The sequence below is a fragment of the Nicotiana tabacum genome, chromosome 6 (genome assembly GCF_000715075.1).
Source record: "Nicotiana tabacum cultivar K326 chromosome 6, ASM71507v2, whole genome shotgun sequence".
In the NCBI taxonomy this organism is placed as follows: domain Eukaryota; kingdom Viridiplantae; phylum Streptophyta; class Magnoliopsida; order Solanales; family Solanaceae; genus Nicotiana; species Nicotiana tabacum.
The window spans coordinates 110,470,848-110,483,036 of NC_134085.1; the positions used below are offsets into that span (position 1 = coordinate 110,470,848).

At 35.8% G+C, this 12,189-nt stretch overlaps 1 pseudogene; it reads left to right on the forward strand.

Annotated features, from left to right (window-relative positions):
• The first annotated feature begins 701 nt into the window (after positions 1-701).
• LOC142181988 (uncharacterized protein At1g28695-like) overlaps positions 702-12,189 on the forward strand; it is an 84,303-nt pseudogene continuing 72,815 nt past the window's right edge.

A 12,189-nucleotide genomic window follows, 5' to 3' on the forward strand; every position in this document is an offset into this window, starting at 1 on the left:
ATACTCAAGTATTTCTTCAATTCAGATTGAGCCTTTTGAAGCACAATCCTGTTCTCAATTGTAGGCTCTTCTTCAAACAACATCTCTTTCAACCTAACAATGTCCTCCAAAATAGCCAACTGCTTGAAGATACCACCAAATATTTTTCTACTCCATTTGACAGTGTTGCCTTCACCCTCTTGAGCTTCTGTTTGAACATCAAAAATGGATCCCCTATGAAATCAGCTTCCCAATTCTGCCTCACCACATCCATAAATGTAGCATGTTTAGTCCAAAAGTTCAAGAACCTAAAAGGCTTGACAAAATTGGTGATCTGCTCCCCACATGTCATTAACAATAGTCCATGATCTGATCCAGTTCTGATTAGATGTTTAACTTCAATAGTTGGCAATATGTTCTGAAATGGCAAATTCGCAAAGATCTTATCCAATCTTTTGAATATACACGCAACATTGGATCTCCCATTCCACCATGTAAATGGACTTCGTTTGTATCCTTGCTCAAACAAACCACAAGAGTTTACACAAAATGCAAAATCCTCACATCAGGAGGGTGTACTGGTAGTCCTCCTATTTTCTCTTCATGCAATATCACATTGAAATCCCCTCCTACCAACCATGGCAATTTCATATCACTTGCTAAGTAATACAAGTGATCCCACAATTCCAACCTCTCCATTGCTGAATATTTTGCATAAATAAATGTCATCATCATGTGCTGCCCCAGGTCATGGTAAAACACTCTCACAGTCATCTGTTGCTCAGTATCCCCCACTAATTCTCATTCCACTACTGCATCAAAGAACAATTATATTTGCATAAGCAGTCTCCATCTTGCATGTCATTCATCCACTGGTTCCAGTTCTTTTCTGTATGGGATAACACCTCTTAAGATTTTCCGGCCGCTTTCCTTCATCACTGATGAGGACATACAGTGTGGAAGGGTACTTGCATAACTCTACCCTTAGCCTTTCTAATTTCCTTAGAGGTTAAAGTTGTTCTTCTTCTTGAGTAGGGTACTCCACTGCTCGACATTATCATCAACTTGTTCCCCCTGCTTAACAACCTCATTAGGTTGTTTTCCCTGCCCGGTAACCTCTTCGATCGTACTTTCTATATTGTGCTTAGAAGTAGAAGGAACTGCTAAAAGGTTCTGGAGTATACCATTCTTTTTCTTGCCTTCTTAGACTGATCATTAACAGTTTTGGAAGATTACGGCTCTTCTTCTGAAGACCTTATTCTTAAAAGGATTCTACAATTTGTACCCGAACTCTTCAACTCCATGTTTGAATGCTCTTGAATCCAAATTGACTCGGGATCATCTTCCAACATCGTTACAAGCACGTTAAAATACTTGTGAAGCATTTCCACGCCATTTTGCTATCTTCCAACAGAATACACTTCTTGATCTTCAATTGTAGTAGTCCAGGTAATTCTCTTGAAGCTCTTTAGTATGTGACCTCGCGTCATAAGACGTCGAGATGACTCCTTAACACCTATGTTACGTTTTGGTGAGCCATCCTATGTGTTATTAGTAATTCCCAAATCCAAATAGTCAAAGTAAATAATTGACTCATAGCACTATATTTGACAAGTTACACATTTCTTAGGTTTTTACCTGGGAAAATTTCACATAAGAACAACTGGGATCCCTACTTTTTAATTTTATAGCCCGTATTTCAATTTATAACCAACTAGCCCAAAAATAATAGGTTAAGATTCAACATCCAACTCCAATAGGTTCTCAAAATTACTTTAATTTTTTAAAAAGATTGCTCAAGCTTTTAAGGTAATTTTCGAATCAGTAACTGTAGCTCAAATATTAGTTCAACAAACCAAATCTATTTCGGCGGTGAAAATTAGATTTTTAACAAGCTTAAATATGTGGGTTTAGATTCCGAATTTGATTTTGTGAGAAATTTGGAGTGGGTATTATCTAGAATTGTTAAAAATAGTATAAATAGGTTGTATATAAATTTTGAAGTCATTTAATGGAGATTTGGACTGATTTTGAACAAGAATTGCTACTGAAAATCGTGAAAGAAGTTCGTCTACAGATGCTTGTATAAAGGTGTATAAGATATGTTTATACACTCATATACACTATTATACAAGATTATACAAAAAAAAAAAAAAACTAACTTCGTCTTCTTCCTTGCATTTTTTCTGAAATTTAACTTAAATCTTACTCAAATATACTCCAAATCACTTCAAAATTAAATTTTGAACTCCTTTTGACATTTTCAATCAATTGGAACAACACTCAATCCAAACAACTAACAAACTCAAAAAAACTTATTTTTGAAAGCAAAGCTTTGTATGGCTTTCGATGGTGGAATGTTGCATCTTCAATTTTCTTACATTGCAACCAGGTGACACGGGGGAGAAGCAATAATGGCAGACGGCCCCTTGAAGCATATGTAGAAGATGTGAGAAGAAAAGAGAGTGAAAGCAATGGTTTTGAGAACATAGATTTAACTCCATAGCTTTTAGAAGTAATGGTCGTAAGAAACAGATTTTGAATTTGCTAGTGCTTTCAAAATATGTATAATATGGATTAGGTCGGGTAAAATATAAAAATATGGGTCATTTTTTGTTATGGTGTGATATCAAGGTGTATTTTGTTGTAATTTTTTCTTTTTACCTGCATCGTGTTTGGAGCACTTACAGGAAAATCAAGTGATTTATGTTATAGTATTGGAAGCAATCATCTCTATTAATTGGCGGTGCCCTTTCGCAATAACACTATATAAATAATGAGAAAAAGCTTTCGCTCCCCACATAAAATATTTCGTTTTCGTATTAGAGGAAAGTCAAGTTTGTTTGACTCTAAATCTTTCGCCAGAACTTTAACATGAAACTAATTAAAGAGTTCCACGTGGTACATTCAAATGATATTTAATTTTAAAAAAAAGTGTTAAAGTGTAAAGAACTATCACGCGGTACTATTCACATGGCATTTATAAGATATGTTGAATTAGTTACTAAAAGATACTATGGATAAATGTCTATTGATAAAGTAGGTCACACAATTTGAACATATTTCTTTCTCCAATTTGAACAGAATACTGTGCCAAAATTTGTGAATGAATAGAATAGTAAGCCACTCGGATTCCTCACTATATATATATAGTTGAACAAACTAAACAGTAGTAAAAACCAATGTCAAGTAAAATGTAAGTTGGAGCGTTAAACAGCCACACAACAATGGATTTTAAGAACCCGGTCAAAAACTAGTCACTATATTCTGTATGCACTACTAACCTTTGGTTTGCTGCTTATTCTCCTCATCAGCTCTTCATGTAAAAGCGGTAATTTAGCTCTCTTTCCTTTGCGGAAGTCCATATGCCAACCTTCAAATATAATAAACAATCTTTCTTACATAAAAACCTAATGGAGATGACCTTGAACTAGCTTTGGCCGGAGCAGCGACGGAGGACAAGACGGTAATAGTTACTGTTATAAATAAAGCATACGTAGAGGGAGATAAGCCGATGCTGGATATTTTCTTGGATGGTTTTTAATTTGCTTGGAGAAAGCACTGGGGAGTTATAAATCAAACAGCTGTTGATAGTTGCGATGGACATATAGAAACTGTACATGTCTGAAGATTTTATCAAGATGATGTGGAGAAGAACTTTGTTCTTAGGTGATGTTCTTAAGCGAGGTTACAACTTCATCTTCACGGTACGTTCATATTACAATGGAAATTCGAGGGCTTTTAGGTTGAAAACCAGACCATGAATTTACAGGATTTAAGTTATACGTGTAACTTCTTATTTTTTTGCTAATTAGTTATTACACAATCCCATATGCATTCTGTGAAAAATTACAGGTATTGTTCATTCAAAGTACATTTGTCAAACTCCATTAGCTGACTATTTCTTTCGTGCTGACCACGACACTGATCGATGTATTATGGCTAAGAAATCCATTCCCAAAGTTGAGCCTGAACAAAGCCATAGACATGCAGATTAGTACAGACAGATTCAACGGCGACCAATGGTCCGACGCAAACCCTATTAACACAGGCTTCTACATGATCAGATCAAACAACAATTCCATTGCATTGTTTGATGCGTGGGTACGCGAAGAAAGACAATTCCACCGGATTGAAAGAACAGGATGTTCGATCTGCAGAACTTAATGAGCGGAGGAGAGTTTCGAAAGTTAGGCCTTAAAGGTGGTTCTTAGACACTGTTTATTTTAGTGGATTTTGTCAAAATAGTAAAGATGTTAGGGCCGTCGCGACTGTTCATTCCAACTGTTGCCGGGGTATTGGTGCCAAAATGGCTGATTTGATAGCAGTGGTTTATGATTGGAAGAGGTTTATGAGTGCCGCTACAAATGAGACATTGACGTTTCAATGGACGCCTCATGATCATTGTCACAATTCCTGGAATGATCAACTTTTTTATGATTTTCTTCTGAGAATTTAACAATTATGATTACAAATTATGGTCAAATTCAATTTTTTGATTTGTAGCTAGGCAGTGTATCATTATTTGTGATTAGTGCATAATAAGAAGGAAATATTTTTCACATACTATTTGTCTAAGTACTTGCAATAGCTTAATGTCACGTTTGATTCTTCACATACTATTTGTCTAAGTACCTTCATTTCTACTGGAACTAGATATGGTTAGCCCGGGCCCAACAATTTTAGTTAATAATATTCTTTTGTAATTTTTTTGGTTCTAGTGTAAATAGTGTTTGTCATAGAATGTTAGTTTAGATACAAGGACACAAATCAAGCTCATTATGTAAGTAAAACTTTGTGCATTTGAAGAATCCTTGATCTGCAAAAACAAAAACAATTCTCATTTCTCAGCCTTTGCCTCTTGATCACAGGGGATTCTAATTTCTCAGACTCTATCTTGATCACAAAGGTTGTGTAGAAATCATACAGCTTTCAAGGAAAATACTGATAGCAAAGTCAAGACTTAACAATATGTTTTTTGATACAATAAGTCATGCATCAATCAAGCTAATAGACATCCCTTTTTTCTTTGTCACTTTGGTTTCAACTTTTATAAATACAGCTATAAGGTTGCAAGAAATGTTCAAGGCCAAATAGCTCCCATTCCTTCTAACTAAAGATTTCAAGCTTTTAACGGAATTAAAGGAAAAAGGATCAACATTGTTAAGTTTATCGAGGAACAAAACTTCACAATATATCCAAAGATTACTAAATATCTACATTTAGAGAATTGAGCGTTTGCAAGTAGGTACGCTCTTTATCTTCCATGAAATAATATTGAACATAAGGTGATGCATCTACTCTGCAGATCGATGCATCAACTCTGAAGATTGATTAGCTTACCCGCTTATGCTCTTGCATGAGCTTTCTTTTTTTAACTCCTTTGACGAACATATCACAGGACCTGTCAATTTCATGATGAAACCAAGCAAGATAGTTTTACTGATAATTAAAATGACTTTACTGCAAATAGATAAGTGTAACATGTTGTAGAATAAATTACTACCAAGTTGGTATTTGTTGAAAATTATTAAAAGAAAATACAATGTTAAGTCAAAAACAGAGAAAAAGCTGCACAAAGTAACCCGGGTGAGTAAACTACCCAGTTTGTTAAAGATAAGAGAAATACTACAAGAACCAAAGAGTTAAAAATACACGATTATATCAATAAGACTATATGCAAAAAGAAAAATTTCAAGCATTGCTCATGTCCTACAATTCTGAGTTCTCAAAATTTTTAAGTTGTCATTTCTATCGGCTTTTTAGGTAGCATCTTCGTGACTATTCTGACAATGGAATTTTCTGTAACAAGCTAGCAGAATGAATATTGACGAACTATAATATATGGTGTTAATTTAGCAAGTCATAAGTACTACTAAATCACAAAAGAGAATTTTTAAAAGAGGACATCCTGTTGTACATTGTTAGATCTTTATAATCGATGGTGCATCTGATTATTGTTGGGGGACTGAAAGACCATATATGTGATGTAAAAATATCTAAAACATGTCTTTTCAACAGGATGCCACCCAAAAGCTAAGTCCCATTTTACTTTTACAGAAGTAAGATTGGCTACAAGATCCTTGCATTCGAACGACGCTCACTTTGCAAGATAAGATAAGAGCTATCAAACCTATGCTAGCTTTGCCCGAAAAAGGATAGTTTTAGGTACTCATTTGAACCAACTCATATCAGATGAAATTTCTATTTTATGCCTATGGCCATGAAAGGCAGAAATTCAAATATTTAATTCACACTCTCACAGATAATAAGAATAACAAATAAACTCACCTTTATTTGTATGATTAACACATGCAAAACAAACCATAATAGAACTGCATGTTTTTCCTTGCGGCTGATGGAAAAGAGCGACTTTGGTTCCACATTCGTTACATACATGTTCAACAACTTCATAAGCTTTGTAATGCTACAATGTAGCAGAAAAACCTTGATGCCGCTCATTTTATTTTTATCTTTCAATGATGTGCTCCCCATTCTTCTTCATATTCCTCTCCTGCAATCAACATCTATGATATGCACAAGTTGCACCAAGCAGTGTAGGTTATAATTGTGATCCAAACACTTCTATCCATGCCAATTTTCTATAGAATCTCTTATGCAGGTCTGCATTATACTTTCAAGTCAGGTGACTCTTCGTACCTTGTATCAACTAACAAGTTCCAAAAACCTTACTACTTTCCTATTTGTTGAGGTTGTCAATATAATTATTGTGCCAAATAACATCGACATAGGTTCTGTGATAGCAGTTGCAGTCATGGGATTTCAATATTTTCCAAGCCTCTTAATAGGACTCAACCCCAAAACCAAGGCAGACATCTTTTCTTATATTGCTCTAAGATTACAACCAACCCCACAATCCATAAGGGAGTCTAATGGCATATCCTAAGATATTTTATACCATTTTCATTCCTCTTTCTAGGCTTTCTAACCTTACTCAGCCAACAATTTCATATACACATGCTAGCAAATGAAAGGTATTATAACTTTGAATATCTATAAGTCATAGCTAATTTTTCTTGTTAACAGAAAATTAGACAAACAATAGCAACAATGCAATAGAAAACACATGTTAGCAACTGGAGTACATCTCTAACATACTCATTTCTTATACAAAAGACAAATACAACATATATATTATTTAACAATGATGTCAAGTAGAAGTAGATAATGTACTTGTTGGACTCCTAAAAGATAGATGACATGTTGTAAAACACCTGCAGAAAATTAAAGAAATAACAATTATTCAGTCATTTCAAGCATTCATCAAACATGGTGCACATGATGTACAGTACTGTAATAGTGAGAATCATTCATATGAATGATATGTTACCAAAGTAGTCACAAGAAAGAACATAAAAAGGGAAATCTCACTATTCCAGATCCATCTTCTTAAGAACAAAATAGAAATTAAAAATTAAACAAGAAAAATATTTACATGATTTCAATCTGAAATGGCTGATCATACTCAAGTATTCCCTCTCACACTCAGATTTGACAAACAAGATCAAGTACCATGTGGTAGTTGTTTCTATAGCTATTTATAAAACTTATTTTTTTAATGGAACCCAAGCACAGTAATTTCTTGAAATATAGGTTCTTCTCCCAATTGCTCTACCTTTTGATTGCAATACCAAGAAATGGAAACATTGCAACTGAATAATTAGTTAAAAAAGGATCACTTGAATAATTGACAAAGTGAAAAGAACGGAACATGAAATTTGGTGTGTAATCAGTTGGATTTTCATAATTGAAGAGGAAGGAAAACGTATTAAGTTTAGTTACCCAAAAAAATATATTTGTATCCAGAAAATATTCAAAATCATGAACCTAGACTTAATTTCGTAGCATGCATGGATAAATTAGAGACAATTACTGCCATTATCCAATAGAGTAGAAAAACTAATATATACCTACCAAAGTCTTATTATCAAGAACTTGGCGCATTAAACAAAAAAAAAAAAGGATAAGCAGCAAGGAAACTATAGATATTGTCTAAATAGCAAGAAAATTATTTAACATGTATCAGTTTCAGTAAATAGTTAGCAACTTTAGCAAATACTAGAATATTCCTCTGTCTTCTCACGAAGGAGCGCAAGATCGTCCAGTATTCAGTAAGAAGACTCTTCAACCTACAAAGCGATACAAAAAACAAATATGAAGAAAACACAGAGAGACACAAATGAAGGGAAAATTGAAGAAAGAGGACAAAAATTAGACCCAACAAAAGAAACAACTCGAGACACTAATGAATGGTAAAACCAATAGTATTTGTTATACCATGTTTAAAGATGTACACGTATATAACACGTGTTTATTCACAAATGAATTAGGTCCAACATTTTAGTACACCTTACACTACTTTTTGTACAAACTTTTACTGCAGCGTTCGTCCTATCAACTCCCTTTTATATATAGTAGTAATAGTAATACTGCTTGTAAGATCCTCTGCTTCATGATTTCATCTTTCTTTTCCCATTTTGGTATTTCTCTTTTTTTTTTTAAAGTAAAGTTGTCCAGACAACCGTCTAGGTTGTGTTGTATTCAAAAAAGCGCAAGAGAGGGACTAGACCTGACCTCACAAAATACAACAACGATGAGCAATCACCCAAAAAAAAAGAAAAAAAAGGACAGGAGGTTCATATATATATATACCCTCCTTCTAAGACCTATGAACAAAATTAACTCACAAAGAAATTAAATTTTTCATACTTTGTCCTTATACTAGGAAGTTGTCATTTATCAAGGAGAAAGGGTCCTTTTGCATTGCTAGGCAATTCTTGAAGTGAACGATTGTCACTACCCAAAATCCACTAAGGGTCGTGATGGCATCGGACACCATTGTCAGGCAAGCCAATTACAAATAACTAGTAACTTCTCGTTTTAAATATTTCTGAAATCACTAATTTTATACGTTTAAACAATACATAATAAATTCCACTGAATAAATAATGAAACATTTGACAATTTTAAATTTCTGAATAAACCCATAGACATCCCAGAACCCGGTGTCACAAGTACATAGCAATTACTGGGGAATGAAATAAAATACAGTAACTGTCCGGAATACAAGTGTACAGAAATGAAAATACAGTACAATACTCTGAAGGAGACTCTACTAGCTACGGACGTCTCGATAAATGCAACTCATCTAAGTCTCTGTATCAACCATGTCGCTATGCCACTAAGCCACTAGACACATATAAACCTATGCAACAAAAATGCACAGCAAATGTAGTATGAGTACGAAAACATCGTGTACCCAATGAGTATCCCGTCTAATCTCGAAGAAGTAGAGACGAAAGGTCGACTTCGACACTTACTAGTGGTCCAATAGTAATATATTATTAATGCAAATAATCATGAATTTATTAAGAACGACAGTATTTTCAAATAAGTCACGAACAAGTAAAAGTTCCTTTTTATATTAAAAATCTCCGTATTCATAATCTATTAATTAACTATTATCTCAAGTTGGGGAGAGCAAATATCAATAACAATAAATTTCAAGGCAAGCAATATAAGCATGCGCAAATCATGTCGAGGTCGTACGACCCGATCCAACAATATTTAAACTATGCACTACCAGAGGGTCGAATGGCGCGACTCATAGATGCATCTATTTAATCTGCCAAGGCGTTCGGCCCGTTCCGAAATTAAACACACACAGACAGTCAATAAAGAAGTCAACAGGGAACAATTATCCAAAGAAACGCCAATTCTCTTTTAAAGATTTTGAAAATGAAGTTTAAATCTTTTTAGAAATTCATTTATTAATCCGATATGATTTAAGCAATTCAAACTGTCAACAAGGTTACAAATATTTCAAGTATAGCATGTTTTTGGGTCCTAGACTACCCGGACTTACACATAATAGAAGCTACGCACGGACTCTCGTCACCTCGTGCGTACGTAGCCCCCACAAATAGGAGCACATAACCAATTATTTCACCTATGGGGACAATTCCCTCTTACAAGATTAGAAAGGAGACTCACCTCGCTCCAAAATTTCCATAACCGGCTTCCAAGCCCTTCCAACGACTCCAATTGATGCACAACGCCCTAAAACTATTCAAACAACGGGCAAACCAATAAAAACTCACTCTAATACTTGTAACAATTCAAATTATATAAGTTCCCATCTCCGCTCGAAAAGTTGACCAAAATGCCCTCGGGCCCACGTGCCCGGATTCCAAAAATTTGTGAAGAAAATTGTTACCCATAACCTAAGGATCAAGAATATAGGATTTTTACTCCATTCCCTAACAAATTTCATGGTTAAATCTTGTTTTTACCAAATTCTAGGCTTTTCATCTAAAACCCTTGATTTTCCCTAATTTTCACATGTTAATCTACCCAAAATCTATGTATTTAACTTATGATGTGTAGAAATTACTTACCTCTTTGATGATGATGGAATCCCTCCTCAAATGCTCTCAAAAATCGCTTAAGGCCAAGTGGGAAATAAGGGAAATGGGCTAAGCCTCAGAATAAAAAGCCACAGCACCAGACGCAGAAGTCGCATTTGCGACTCCCGGCTCGCAATTGCGATGGTCGCATTTGCGACATAGGCACCGCAAATGCAAGGCCCAACTTCCCCTGCTATGGTCGCATTTGCGACAAAATTCTTCGCAAATGCGAAGAATGACAGCATCGCAAAAGCGATGGCCCCCTCGCAAATGCGACCCCCTGAGCAGCCCCAAGGTTCGCAAATGCGAGCTCCCTATCACAAAGTGATGTCACATTTGCGACCAAAACATCGCAAATGCGCTCATACCAGTACTAGCGACATCAAACCTTCTCCAAATTCCATTTTTTGATTCGTTAACCATCCGTAATCCACCCGAGGCCTCCGGGACCCCAAACAATCATACCTATTAGTCCCAAAACACATTACAGACTTGCTCAAGGCCTCAAATCATATCAAACAACTATGAATCGCGCTCCAATTCAAGCTTAATGAACTCTAAAATTTCAAACTTCTACTTTTGGTGTTTAAACCTATCAAGTCACGTCTGATTGACCTCAAATTTTTCACACAAGTCATATTCGCCATTATGGACCTACTCCAACATTCGGAATCAGAATCCGACCCCAACATCAAAAAGTAAAATCTCGGTCAAACATCCCAAAAATCTTTAAATTTCTATCTTTAGCCAAATGACTCCAAAATGACATGCGGACCTCCGAATTCACTTCTAATCGCACTCCCAACTCCAGAATCACCATACGGAGCTACTCCTAGACTCAGAATCCCAAATAGACAACGATAACACTGAAATGCACTTCAACCCAAACTTATGAAATTTCTTCCAAAATGCTAACTTCCACAATCGGTGCCAAAATGCTCCTGGGTCATTCAAAACCCAATCTGGGCATAATCCCAAGTCCGAAATCATCATACAAACCTGTTGGAACCTTCGAATCTCGATTCCGAGGTCGTTTACTCAAAAATCCAACCTTAGTCAATTCTTTCAACTTAGAGCTCCGGAAATGAGAATTCTCTTTCCAAATCAACTCTGAACTTCCCGAAATTCAATTCCGACCGTGCGCACAAGTCATAATACCTAAAGTGAAACTGCTTATGGCCCCAAATTGCTGAACGATGCGCTAGAGCTCAAAACGACCGGTCGGGTCGTTACATCCTCTCCCACTTAAATATACGTTCGTCCTTGAATGTGCTAAGAACTGTGTTGGGGTTGTCCGAAATCACTATTTAACACCTCGAGCACCTACCCGTGCTACCACAACTCAGCTGGGCACCCTAACTCGATCAATCTGAAGATATCCTTTTTCACTTAAGCAAATAAGCCTTAGAGCCCAATTCCTACATCCGGAATTCTCTGCCAGGCCTGTTCTAACATACGCTCACCGTATCAATAACTACCCGCAGCACCAAAACATGGCTGCATACCTTAGCTGAACTCACACCTTGCACCACTTTACTCATAGGACCACAATGACATTCTCTTATCAAATTAGTCGAAATTCTACGAATCTGATGCTCCTATTGCACCTCATGACCTACATAGGTCTTGCTCTAACTCTTACAATACCGCCAAGATGGAAGAGGTGTGTAGAAATTCATACCCAACTACCGAATCAACAAATCATTGGGTCTATACTCCTGACAAGAACCATCACCTCATTCTGAACCAAATAATGGTCTTAGCTCCTTAATATACTTCATAT